Genomic DNA, 13,929 nt, shown 5'->3' with positions numbered 1-13,929 from the left:
TTCTTTCTTTCTTTCTTTTTTTTTTTTTTTTTCAGTGGGACAGGTGCATGTACCTCTTGGGAAGCCCAGTAAAGCAGAGCCCAGTCCAGCCCTGCCAGGAACTGGTTGTTGATCCTAGTGGGGTGGACGACGAGAGCCGGGCCGGACCCAGACCCTCTGCGCTAGGCCCGCGGTCGGCCTGGGGTAGGGAGGCCCTGGCCCGTGCCGCCCACAGGTCGCTTCAGTCTGTTGGTCCTCGGCTCCCTGCGCCGTCAGACCGGGGTTGCCGGGCGGATCCGACGAGGCCGGAGTTGCAGAGGTGCTGCGCGGACGGCGGGCGCCACGGCACAGCTCACGGAGCCCGCGGTACTCACGGAAAGTCTAAGTCCGTGTGTGCGTGTCCCCGGCGCTCGTTCGTCCCGGGTCCCCCGCCAGGATGCGGGGCCGGCGGCTGGCCGGCGCGGGGCGGGGCGGGGCGGGGCGGGGCGGGCGCGACGGCCCAGCGCCCACCCGAGCCGGGGCCCGCCGGCGGGGGTCGGTCCTGCGGGCGGCGGGCCGAGGGCTGAGGGCCGAGGGCTGCACGGCGCGCTCCGCACGGGAGGCGGCAGCACCGGCGGCGGCGGCGGCAGCGGCCTCGGCGCGGTCCCGGCCGCCGGCTCGCCTTGCGCAGGGGCCGCCGCGCCCGCCCTCCCGGCTTCCGGGGCTCGCCGCCCGCCCCCCCCGCCTCCCTCCCTCCCTCCCTCCGCGGCGGAGCCCGCTGGCCGGCTCCCGGCGTCTCCGCGCCGCCCGGGGGGACCGCGAAGCCCTGCGGACCCGCGGCGGTGTAGGTCGCGCGGAAGGGGCTGCGCTGGGGCGGCGGGCCCGGGGCCTGCAGCTCCGCCGGCCGCCACTGGGGGCTGCGGCGCGGCGAGCTCGGCGGGGACGGGGCGCGCGGCCCGGGGCTCCCGGGCGCCGCCGGCCCCGCGCTGTCCCCGCCGCCGGCCCGGCTCCCTCCCGGGTGTGCGCGTGCGGTCGCCGCGCGCGTGTGTGTCCGGGGGCGCGCGTGTGTGCGCGCGCGGGGGGCGGCGTGCGCTCGGGGAGTGCGGGGGAGTGTGTTTGTGTGTGTGCGTGTGGGTGTGAGTGCCTGGCTCGCTCTCGCGGAGACACACACGCGCGCGCGCACACGCACACGCACACACAACCCGGCTGGCTCGTCTGAACTTGAAGACACCCCACATTCCGAGATGCCCCAGGCCCCTGGGAATGCCCGGGGTTGCTCGATCTGGAGAATCCTACCGGCGTCTTCCTAGGGGGGAATTATCTTTTCCTTGTTGTTGTTGTTGTTGTTGTTGTTTTAACCTGGAGGAGAAGAGAACAAGTTGTGCTTTTTCCTCCCTTCTCTTCGCTGAATGCCATGGATATAACAGAATAAGCGGCTCAGGGATCTCCCCGCGCGGACGTCCGAGGCCACCATCTGCCTGCGTTCGCCGGAGCCGGAGGGCTTAGCTCGAGCCCGTCTCGGGCGGGGAAGGATGCGTGGCCGAGCCGGGGAGCCCGGGCGCCCCGCGGAGCCGGCCTCGGAGCCTCCCAGCCGGGGGTAGATGCTGCCTCGCCCAGGTGAGTGGCCGCCGCCGCCGCGTCTCCGCGATCCGGGTGTTTGCGGGGAGCTCGGCGCGGGGCCGAAAGCGCCCCCGGGGGCGCGGGGGAGGACCGGGAACTTTGCATCCCTTTCTCTTTCACTTGAGCACTCCCTCACCCAGGCACTCCTGCGGGCACTTTCTCTTTTCGCCCATCCTTTCCTTTCCGTTCTCTCATTCCCCGGGAGTGGGGGGTGAAACTCTGGCGAGCAGCGGGGAGCGTGGGTCCGTGCGAGGCCGGCGAGCCGGAGGGGGAGACGGCAGCCTCAGGTGTACCGCAACGTTGAAAGCAGCAGGAGAACTTTGCCGCCAGACCACTCTGTTGCATCTCCCCGGAGGAGAGGCCTGGCTCGAGCTGTCGCTGGGGGCTGGGTCGGACGCCAGGGCTCCCTGCGCTCCGTGGGCTGGGTGGGGTGGGGTAGAGCTGGGTTGGGTGCCGAGGGGTTGCTTCAGCGCTCGTGGAGGGAAGGCAGGCATCGTTGCAGTTTGGGGAGGCAGGGGGGGCAGGCTTAGGGCCCTGTCCTGGCCTCAGGCAGAAGGCGGGGAGATCAGGGGGGTTGTGTGTGAGCAGCTAGGGGCATCAGAATGGCATGATGAAGCAATATGGAAACTGGCATTAACCAAGCCTGGTTGGTAGGTCTGTCTCCCACCCAGCCCTACCCGGGTTCTGAGGTTGGCCTGAGTGGGGAGGAAGGAGAGGGATGGACTGCTCTGTGCTCCAGCACAGACCCCAGGTAACGCCGCCCGGGAGGTGTCCTGCTCCTCTTCCCCTCACCCCAGTACAAAGGACATAGGCAGCAAGTTCAAGGGAGATCAAGCCCCCCCGAAAGCCAAAGCCTGAGAAAGAATGAGGAGTGAGCCTGAGCAGAGACTGCAGAGGGACAGAGCCAGGCTGACAGCAAGTGCACACTGGGAATCACAGACACCACAGACAGACAGACAGATAGACATTTGGTGGGGAGAGGGAGCTGGAGTCCAAGGCAAGGCTGTCGATGCCGACCCCCTGCCTTCCCACAGTGTGTGTGTGTGTGTGTGTGTGTGTGTGTGTATGGGGGGTGGCGCTGTGGCTGCAATGGGCTGATTGGCCTTGTGGGGCTGGGGGAAGGTGCAGGCTGCTTCTGGAAACTGACCCCCGCGTTGGGGAGGAGTAAGGCTGGGGAGGGAACTGCCAGGCTCTGAGCTATGAAGTTCCAGGGAGCAGGCGTGAGGTTCTGGGTGGGCTGTTGTTCATACGGGGGGATGGGGAGCCCTTTGGAACTAATGGTAGGAGGCTGAGGGAGGGCACTGTGCAGAGACTGGGAGTGTGGGTCCCGGGTCTTGAGGTCTTGGGGTTGTTCCCCCCAGGCTGGTTGCCACCCTTGGCTTCATAGAGTCACACACATGGTGGAACCCAGCCAGCTTGGGACTTGCGTGTGGGGTACTCTGGAGGCTGAAGAGGGTCAGGCTTGCACAGGAAAGCTCCTGAGGGCCTCCTGGTCTTGGAGCTGTCAGCCTCCACGGACCACACCGGCTGCCGGACTGCCCGGCTGCCCGGCTGCCCGGCTGCCCGGGCCCTTCTGCTGATGCTGGGATGTCGTCTTTCCCTTCTGACTCTGGCTGGGATGCTGCCTTCCGGCAGGCTCTCTCCTCCAGCTTCTCACATGTGTCTGCTCAGACCCCCTGCCCAGCCCTCAATTTAGAGTTTCTGGTCGAATTCCTGTTCAGGAATATGGTTACTTATCTTCCTGCCGTCACCCTGGGGAATACAAACAGCAAACTTGGCATTTGGGTCTCAGCCTCTGGCGCTGCTTCTGCACGAGGTCGGCTCCCAGCTGCAGCTCCTGGCCGGTTGGACTGGACGGGGTGCCCGCCTGGCGGCTGCTGGGCCTCAAATTCCCTGCTTCTCTGAGGCACCAGTTTCTTCCCCAGGCCCAGACATCTGGGAAGCTGGGGAGTGTGGCCTTTGAAAGGGTGAGCCGGGAGCTTTCCGGAGGCTAGACTGAGGAGGGGTTGGATGGGGTGGGAAATGCAGATGAGGTAGGTGGCGCCACTGGGGAGATTTGGCAGCCTTTTGGCCACCCAAGCTCTGGTTTGGCTAGAGTGGGAATCCGCTTTCTTGGCTCAGCGGCAGCTCTGAAGTAAAACCAGGATCCAGAGGTTCTGGGCCCCAAGTGTCAGGCTTGTCCAGTCTCTCCAGCCAGCAGATAGAGGAGGGCCTCTCCTCCCTTCGGAAAGGCCCTGGGCTAAGGTGGAGATGAGCACCATTATTGGTATGGGGGGGGGGCGGGGCATTATCTGATGGGGGGTGGGCCGCCAGACTGAAAACAGAGATGAGGAGCAAAATACCCACCAGAGATAGCCAAGTGGAATTGGACCCCTGACAAAAGCAACAATTTGAGTGTTTTGTGATTTTCCTTGGGACACTATTGATGTTTTTAGGGCCCAACTTATTTGAAGGGATAGAGTTGGTGTTTAATGGAATGGAACCTTTACCTAGAGGCCCTGGGTTCAAATTCTGACTCTGCCACAACTTCGTTAACTACTGGAGCCTCTGTGTTCTCCTTTGGTGAAAGAAAATAATAGTACCTTCCTCGCAGATGTGTTACAACCTCATATTTGTCCCTGTGCTCCCCAAGCCCCTGTTCAGATCTGGAGGAGGGTTTGGTTGGAGGGGAAATGGGCCCTCAGAGACATGAGGGTAATACCCCTAGCTTTCCCCAGCCAACTAGCAGCCAGGTTTTATGCCATCACATGTAAACTGATCATTGAAAGACTCTAGAAAGCCCTCCAGAAAACTTCGGCAATTGATATTCGGAAGGCGAATTTCACCTCTGGGGCTGTGGCACCTGCTTCTCTCTCTTCCTTGTTTGCTGTGGATTTTTACAGTCATGCCCGTTTGCTCAGGAAGCACAGGCTCTGTGTTTTACAAGTGTCATCTGTCATCCTTCTCTACCCGAGGCTTGAGTGTGAAATATCTCCAAGAACCTGCCTGGCCCCTGCCTTCTCTTCTCTGCTTTTGCCTCTTGCTGTTCCAAGAATCACCTCACCAGGATAGTGTTGGGTCCAGACCCAGTGAGTGGGCACAGCTCTTGCTGAGGTCTGTACAGGGCCTATGATTTGACCTGGGTCCCATCCGCAGAGTTGGGGTCACATCCAGGCGAGGAGAGAGGCTCAGACCCAGTATGTATTTAGCAGGGTCTGACTAATAAACCAACTAGATTAGGAGTGGAGAAGAAGCTCTAACCATAATGGGCATGCCTAAGGAAAGGTATTTTCAGGGAGCAAGCAGTCATATATGAAGATGGGGACCAAGGAGATTAGCCATGTCCAGCCTACTCAGAGTCAGGGCTATCAGGAGGGCTCCTTGGAGGAGGTAAGGATTTCAGGAACAGCAAAAGCCCATAGAAGTCCATAGAAGGCAGATTTTGCTTTCTCTTATAGTCTTAGAGGTTATTGGGGATTCAGGAGGCTTCAGGAGTAGGGTACTGAACAAGCAGAATGAATATTCTGAGAAATTCTGTCAGGACCAGATCCTTGAAACAATTTCTTGGTTGCTTATTATGTGCCAGGCACGATGCTAAGAGCTTCATATTATTATCTCATTGAATTCTCCCAATTCTAGGAATTTGCCGCTATTGCTGCCTCTACCTTACAGAGGAGAACACTGAAGTTCAGAGAAGTTGGGACCTGCCAGGTCATTAATACATGACAAGAGTGGTCGCTTGACTCTCATGTCTATCTGAATTCAAAACCCACGCTCTGAACTCTTCTGTGCTGCCTTTCCCTGCAGGTGAGGCACAGGGCACCATGGGCCCATACCTCTCCAAGTCCTGCTGGCCTCCGGGGGAGGCTGGCTTCAGAGCCACCATTGCAGACCCTGTGAGCCCAGCCTGCTCTGTGGGCCTCTCTGCCCACTCACTCCCACTTGTTTATAAGCTCCCCTGAAACAGGCAGCACCGTCCTTGTGGGTAGGACCGAAGATGGGACCTTAGAATGAGCACCAGACAGAGAGTCAGGGGACTCAACTCTGCTGTATGTGTGACTTGAGCGAGGAGCAAATCTCTTTACGCCCTGGGGCCTCATTTCCTTACTGATGAATCGGGATGCTAATGCTTATGACATGTGTGAATGTACTTCATACAGTGAATAATAGCTTTGGCACTCGGGTTGTATTTGTGACCCCTTCCTAATTGAGACCAAGTAACTAAAATGTTACATGTAATACTTCTTAGGGAATAGAAGGTGGGCTCTAGTGTATCAGTTTCATATGGGACTAGGGTTAACCAATCAAGCCACAGCCCAGCCAGGTGGGCACTGTGCTTTTTGGGAAAAGGGAGGGTACAGAACCTGCAGAAGGGCATGTGGTCCAGAAGGGATCAGTGGCAGGCAGCTAGGAAGGGACACACTGACAAACACTTCGTTTACTTTTGTAATCCACCAGCTATCAGTGTAGCTTTGGCATTGGATTAGACAGAAGGCATTTTCCTTAAGCTGATGTTTCCAGACCTTCTTTTTACTATTCCCCTCTCCGAGGAGCCTTCTGAGGCATTTTTTCCCTAATTGCACCTCTGCATGCATTTTAATACCACAGGTATACTGTATACTGTGTATGTGTTTATGCACTGCAGGTGTCTCTGTGCCTTATATACAAAAAGTAAATAAAATCTATTTCACCCCTCTCAAGAACAAATTTTTCCCCCTTGGGGGCGCTGTTGCCCCCGTTGAGAAATGCATGCTTTAGGGCTAACAGACCAGGATTAGAAAAAAAGTGTATTATAATGAGGCCGGGAGAATCCAGGAGGTGGTGAGGAAGGCAGATTCACTGTGACACGTCACTACTCCAGGTGTGGCCCATGGGCCAGAAGCATCAGCCTCTTCAGGGAGCAGGCTAGCAATGCAAACCCCATCCCATCCCAGATCTCCTGAATAGGCATCTTTATTTTATCAAAAGTGGAGGTGGGGGCTGGGTTGGAAAAAACTAGCCAAACCCAAGGCTAGTCTTTGAACAGAAGGCCAAAAGATGAGAAGTAAGAAGGCAAGGAGCAGAGACAGCCATGTGCTGGGTCAGTAGTTGTTAAGCCATCTAGACCAAATGCAGCAGGCAAGTTTAAGGAGCAACATTGTCTCTATCTGTCGTGATCTATCATCTTTACTTTTTCTCAGCTGATTTCTGTGCATTGTATCTGCAGAATGTATAGACAGGGTGGAGGTCCTGGAGAAGAGACACAAGGCTATACGTGGCCTTGCTTCCAAGCAACAGAAGGCCAGGATGCCTTGGGTTTGAACAGATCTGTGCTTGCTTTCTTGAGTGCCCCTAAGGGCCAAGGCTAATGGGGACCAGGTCAGCCTGAGGGACAGACTGAGACTGGAGAGACAAGGCTTAGGTCTTAAAACTGTGTCAAGCTGGATTAAGTAACTAAACTGAGCTCTTATAATTTATCAATCTGCATAGGATTGTCTGCCGTAGACAATGGGAATCCTTGCAGCAGTCCTGTAGGTACGGGGGCCACGCTGGGACATGAGAGGCTGCAAAATCCCAAAGTTGGGCTCTTTAGAGTTCAATGTGTTTATTATCAGCATGTCCAGCATTAGTCTATCCGCCGGAAGGAGCTGAGCGCCAGTCAGTCTGCCCAGGTGCATCCAACAACATGAGAAGCAGGATGCTGGGTGTCTCTCTGCCTCCCTTCCTCTGGGTCATCTCTCCCAACCCATCCTTTGTTCTATCCCACTCTGCCCTAGGCCAGCACACAGTGGTCTTCCTTCTTGTCTGAACTCAGATCCCCAATATCACTTTGGTCCTCCCATCTCTCCTTCCCTAAGACTCACTGCCTATTCCCTCCTCCAAAGCTGGTGCTCACCTCACCTACCCCTCCCAATCTAGTACCCTGTTAAGGCAGCTTTACTAGAATAAACTAGGGGAGGGCATTTATTTTGGTTCCCAAGTAAGTCTGTGAAGGGGATTTACTTTGGTCCCCCAAAGGAGTCTGAGTACCTAGTATAGCTGACCCTGGAACAACAGGGACTCCAACTGTACCAGCCTGTTTATACGCAGATTTTTTTTCAATAAATATGGTATAGTACTGTAAACATATTTTCTCTTATGATTTTCTTAATAACGTTTTCCTTTCTCTAGCTTTACTGCAGGTATACAGCATATAATGCATGTAACATACAAATATATGTTCATCAGCCATGGATGTTATCAGGAAGGCTTCTGGTCAACAGTAGGCTATTTGTAATTGAGTTTTGGAGGTAGTCAAAAGCTGTACATAGATTGCCAACAGTGTGGCGAGAGAGTGCCCTTAGCCTGCATGTTGTTCAAGGGTCAACTGAGGCTGTAAATGGGGTCTTGCTGTTACATGACTCTCTCTGGTACTCAAAATGAGTGACATATGGTCACTCAGCCTGTAGGACTTGGAGGAGCTGGGGAAGTGAGCTCAGCTCAGGATCCAGCTTAGATCTCAGAGTCTGATGAAAGAGAGATGTAGGAGTGTCCAGAATGATGGCCGTGAGGGTAAAGGCATTGTTGACTCTGAGCTCCTGGAACCCCCTGGAAATTCCCAAACAAGGGCCATAAGATGAGGCCCTGCCCTTCTAAAAAGATATTGAAGATTGCAGGGTGGGCAAAGTTGCTACCTCGATTCAGTGTCCTCCCCACCTTCCCCCCACACACATATAAAGGAGCCATCGTTACACCACATAGGTCCTGCTGGGGCAGAAAGGCAGGAGGGTGGATAGTGACTGGGGTCATGGGGTTAAAGGTTAGAGGTCCTCTTATAGCACAAACACCAGGGCTGGTCGTATCAGACTTCCCACTGCGCAGGGGAGCCTAGAATGAGTTTTCTCCATTCAGACCTGCCAAGATCTTGCCCAGTGACTTGGGCCGCCCATCTCCCTTTCTGTTCTTGCCTGTGTGATGAGGCCTGAGGCTCCTCTAGTCCCTTATGGTTTAGGTATTTGATCTTTTGATTTATAAGTCCCTGGATCTGCCCGAGTAAAGATACCTCTGCTGAGCCACCCAGGCTCTGGAAATGACTTGTCCTCCAGCTTCCTTCTCATGGGGAGCTCACAGATAGTGCTGACCTGACGTTTCCCTCTGCCCGCTGCCCTCTGCCTGCTGCCAACCTGCCCCAAATCCCGTTACTAGGTTACTGAGTTCAGTGCTGAATAACCAGGATGCCAGGGCTTCAGTGCGAATGCCAGTGCCTCCTTCCTCCCCTACTCCAGCACATGCATGCGTGCACATGCGTGTGCACACACACACTCTCTCCTACATACTCACATGTGTACACACAACCACAAGCAGGCCTGCTTATATGCACACTTGCACATACACTCTCAAAACACTCATACATCTGCACACCTATGCATTCACACACATAAACGTATGTGTGTGCACATACAATGCCATACTTATATATACATACAAATGTGCACACACAGACACACCTGCTGTGCACGCATTTACATACATACCTGCACATGCACACATTCATACATGTTCACATTCCCACACTCGTACCCATGTACAGACATGCACATGTATAGACACACATTAGCATAAGCTCCCTTTGTCTACTGCTGCCACTTCTCCATCAAAGACATGGACACAGGCCATCCAGTGTTGGCAGAGCACTGGCTACTTGACAAAGAACATTTCTGTGCATGGTCTCCTGTAGTCCCTATGGGTCTCTGAGCTGGGCAGCACCTGGTTTTGCCCTCCTCCCTGTTTGGACAAGGAGCGAGGCTCAGAGGGGGAAGGCCACAGGGCTAGTCTCTCATCTCAGGATGAGAACTCAGACCTCAGATGCCATGCAACATTTCACTGTCACAACAGAACTGCCACAGTGCACTCACATCCATCTCTGTGCCTGCTGTAGGACATCCCTGGGAAACAGAAGGCTCTGTCTATCCCTGAGTGAACCATGGAAAACGGGGTCCCAGGGATGCTTACATGGGGTGATGGAACTGACACTGGAGCACCCTGTCCTTTGCTGGGACGTGTGTGCACTCATGTGGCTGTTCACTGATCCGTCCTTCACCTGTCAGTCGGCTCTTAGGAGCTTTGGTTCACACAAACCTCCAGCAATGGACAGTGGCGCCCCCCATCAGCCTCATGGGCACATCAGCCCCCATCTGCCTCTTTTCCACAGAACTAGGAGAGGGGGCAGGATAGAGTCCCAACTCGCTTGCTTTTGTGCTCCTGAGGCTGTAGGTTCTGGGCTTTGCTGCCTGCCCTGGGAATGAGGCTTCCTTTCACTTGTTCCAGCGTGCCCCTCCAGCCCCCTCCAGCCCTCAGGTGAACCTGGGAATTTAGCATCTGGTAACCAAGCCCATGCTCAGTCACCCAGCCCTCTCGTGTCTGGCTGGTCTGCAGTCCTCGCAGATTTCAGTGCAGTTCTGCAAGTGGCTACTGAACGCCTACTGTGTGCTGCCCAGCAGGCCGGGTGCCGCAAAGATGAATCATCTCTCCAGCTCGCATGTACACGCAGCCCTCTCACGTCCGCCATCTGAGTGATCCTCTTATGCTTTTTCCAGCCCTGCCTGCGACCTCCAGGATGCAGTAGAGATGGGGGGGGGGGTGTCCCAGTCTGGCTTCTTTCTCACCTGCATTCCCATCACATGTGTGTGCACATGTGTGTGTCTGCATAGGACTCAGCTGAGGGTCACAGGTGATCTACACACCTTCAGACCATGATGATGGTGATGGTGGGGTGGGGGGAGGGTGATGAAGACCACTTAAGAAATGTTCTTTGACACTGAAAAGAAAAAAATGTTCTCTCGCACTGCTTTCCCAGACCCCTCCTCTGCCCCATGACCAAGCTGACATCTTACCATCTCACCCAAATGCAGACTAACTGGATGAAGAGATTTGGCAGTTGTGGTCCTGTGTAGGGGCAGCTGGCCCGAAAGGAACCATGTAATCTTCCTCCTGGCCTGCTTACCTGCGTCACAGGGGCTGAGCTGGCAAGAAGGGGAGGCGAGGAGAGGCCTGAGAATAGACATAAATCCTGGACCCTCTGTCTAGTCACGGCTTCTAAGCACATGACAGATGAGGGCCATCACGCTGGGGGGAGGACAGTTGCCCAGCCTTCCATGGGCAAGAATCTGGGCATTGACTGCTGGCAGTAAGGAGCACAGAAAGAGTTGCAAGTGGGCCAGGCAGCTTCCTTACACTTGAGAAGCATTCTCCAATGGGGAAAGGCCTGCTCCTTGATCTGGGGCTGCTTGCATCAAAGAGGAGGAGGCTGGAGCAGATAAACATGGCACCTTATGTTGGGACACTTAGCCACTACACCATGGGGACACAGCATCCTTTTTGTGTAGGAGCATGTGTGTACTTGTCCCCCTCCCCCATCCATAGGGTTTATGCTATATCCTGTTTCCTGCTTGTGTGAACTCAAGCTGGCTCCTCTCTGTCCCTCGGTTTCCTCATCTGCAAAATAGGGGTAATAATAGTACCCACCACATAGGGTTGTTAGGAACGTTTAACAGATTACTATATGTAGAGTGTTTGGAGCAGTGCCCAGCACACAGTGCTGTAGAAGTAGATGTCATTATTCATAGTGGGTATAATAATGGCATTCTCCTAGGAGTGGAGAAGAACACTATAGACCAACTTAATTGATACTCTTTTCAAATGAGCGCCCCTTAAATATTATAGCAACTTGGGGAATTTCATAATACTCTCCGCATGATCCCATGGGACCCTCCTGGAAACCCTACTAGGCAGGCAGGACAGACATTACGATTATAGCCATTTCACATGAGGAGAAACTGAGACACAGAGGTTACTAAAGTGGTTCCTGGTCCAGTTAGGGGTTTCCATTCTACTTCATGGTCACACTGTGTTCAGCTGAGGGGTTAGGGGAATTTGGTGGGGGAAGGTTTGGGTGAAGATGGCTAGTGGGTTCAAAACTGGACCTCCCACCTGGTCCTTATAGGTGTTGGGATCAGATCACCGGGAAATGAGGCCCAGTGTGGGGTGAAGTTCACGTCATGTTCCATGCCTGCATGTTAGACTGGGTCTACATAGCATGGCTCAGGGGAAAGCAGATAGTATACCTCAGGGGATGGGAGTTAGTGGCAGGGCCACAGGACATACTTATTTGGATCTTTTTGAGACAGTTATGAATGCCCTGGGATGGGATGGAGATGGGATCGGATGGGAGTCCTAAGGGGTTTGTGGAGCCTGGATTGGGGAAACTTCTGTCAGAAGGAGACCCTTCATTCAGCCTGGTCTATATGTGAAGAGAAAACCCGAGAGAGACACTTCACTGGGCCATGATTCTTGTCCCACCAGCCTCTGATACCCATGCCCCACGGCCCACCCTGGTAGTAGGAAGAGGGAATCTCCTGGATCCTTTGGTCTGAAGGAGCTGGGAAAGCATGTGGGGCAGGAAAATGAGTCTTGAGCCCAGATACAGAAGAATGAATGAAGACTTCCAGCGGGGAGAAACCAGCCCCAGAGGGATGCTTGTGAAGTGGGGTTTCAGGAGCTCTGGGGAGGTTGATATATGGGAATAGTTGATGGGGTCAGTGTCTAGAGTGGGACATGGGATGATGGTGGGGAGTGGGTGCGTGACCATGAGGAGGGGATGGGAGTCAAGGAGGTAGTGAAGGCCAGCAGGGGGTGAGAGCCTCAGGAAGAGAGCGGGGGTTGGAAGCCAACTGGGGCCTGGGCCTCCGGGCTGCTCCTGCTGCAAAACCTGACTGCCTAGAACCAAAGCCCCATCCCAAGCCCCCTCTCTCCAGGGAAGAAATCCAGGCCCCAACCTCATTTCTAGGCCTATGTGATCCACTGGGTCCATAGATCATGTGCCATGTAAATATGGCACATAATTGGGAGGCGCTGCAGGTGTGGATGGATGGTTCCAACGTGAGCAGGGAGAGAACAGTGGATCATGAGTTTCAGGGGAGGCTGGCGGGGCACTGGTGGCTGGCCCAGCTTGGTCTGGGAGGACTCTCAGGCCCGCCACCCTGCCACATGGCTGCTCTGTGGTGCCGGGCTGCTATTTACTGTATATTAGTTTTTAAATTACAGTACAACATTGATTCCCCGATCTTCAGACCCAGGCCTCTCTCGTGGTCCCTCTCTCGCTCCGCCACTCTCTGCCTCTCTTCTTCTGTCTTGTGTCTTTCTGCACCTGGTTTTTATTTTTTATTTTTTTAAAAGATTTTATTTATTTATTCATGAGAGACACACAGAGAGAGGCAGAGACATAGGCAGAGGGAGAAGCAGGATCCCTGCGGGGAGCCCGATGTGGGACTCGATCCCAGGGCCCTGGGATCACGACCTGAGCCTAAGGCAGATGCTCAACCACTGAGCCACCCAGGTGTCCCCTCTCCACTTGGTTTTTAATGAAGGGTATTACCTTACATCATATTGTTACCTGCTAGTATTATGTTCATATTACCTTATATTTATTAGAGCATATACTGTATTCACCCCTGCCACATAGACACGGCACTTGATAGTTTTTAAAGCTTGGCTTGCAGCTCTATTTATCTGCTTTGGACCCCACAACAGCGAGGAAGTACGGCAAGCAGATCTGTCTCTACCTTAAGGTGGGGAAACAGGCTAGTAGAACGACCAGGTCATGCTTGGATTGCATTATATGACATTATACCATCAGGATAATGGCTTCTGGGTATTGAATGTTTAGGATGGGCCTGGCATTGTTCTAATGTAAGCTTTATAGACTCGTTTTATCCCCCACATTGAATTCTGTGGGGTAGGTGCTGCTATTAGTTCATTTTATGGGTGAGGAAATGGAGGCCTGGGGAAGTCAAGTAGCTTGGCCAGGGTCAAGCAGATGAGAAGAAGGCGGAGCTCGGATTTGAGACCAAGCACACGGCTCCTGAGCTTACACTCTTGCCTGCAATTCAGGTTGTCACATGCTGTGATCCCTGAGCTGGAGGGTGGGGACGGGGGTGAGGTGGCTTCTCCTTGTTACTAGAAGCGTTCGTGACCTCACACACCTTCAATTTCTGTAATCATTTTGCTGCACCTGAGGGAAACACAGGGACCCTCGCGGCACCTGGAAATGCCCCCAGAGTGTGTATCTGTAATTTGGGCTGCCAGGCGAGGGCAGGAGGGCAGGAAGGCAGGAGGGCTGGAGGGTGGTGGAAGCCCTGGCTGGGTGGCTCACTGGCTGCCTGCCTTCTCTTTTTCTGTGTTCCTGGAAGCAGGCTGCCATCCTGACCTCCATGGGCCCTGATCGACTGCCTTTGTGCACTTATCCTCCTGCTTTGGGCTTCAGCTCCGATCACAGGCAAAGCTGCTTGGCGGCCAGGCCATCTCCACGCTGGACCTGGCTCTCAGGGGCACGGCAGGCCGGCAGGCATCGGAGGG

At 54.7% G+C, this 13,929-nt stretch overlaps 1 protein-coding gene and 1 long non-coding RNA gene across 2 annotated transcripts in view; one reads left to right on the top strand and one right to left on the bottom strand.

The window, feature by feature from the left end:
• Positions 1-416, bottom strand: part of LOC111098252 — a 35,447-nt gene extending 35,031 nt beyond the window's left edge. The window contains exon 1 of the long non-coding RNA XR_005367666.1: positions 54-416. This is a non-coding gene — a long non-coding RNA (uncharacterized LOC111098252). The remainder of the gene's footprint in view (positions 1-53) is intronic.
• A 628-nt stretch (positions 417-1,044) lies between these two features.
• LRFN2 (leucine rich repeat and fibronectin type III domain containing 2) overlaps positions 1,045-13,929 on the top strand; it is a 178,090-nt gene continuing 165,205 nt past the window's right edge. The window contains exon 1 of the mRNA XM_038553982.1: positions 1,045-1,575. The gene's annotated coding sequence lies outside the window, so the exon portion shown is untranslated. The remainder of the gene's footprint in view (positions 1,576-13,929) is intronic.

This window comes from Canis lupus, chromosome 12, assembly GCF_011100685.1.
Source record: "Canis lupus familiaris isolate Mischka breed German Shepherd chromosome 12, alternate assembly UU_Cfam_GSD_1.0, whole genome shotgun sequence".
In the NCBI taxonomy this organism is placed as follows: domain Eukaryota; kingdom Metazoa; phylum Chordata; class Mammalia; order Carnivora; family Canidae; genus Canis; species Canis lupus.
The sequence above is the reverse complement of the archived record's forward strand: the minus strand, read 5'-3'. Positions and strand labels throughout refer to the sequence as shown.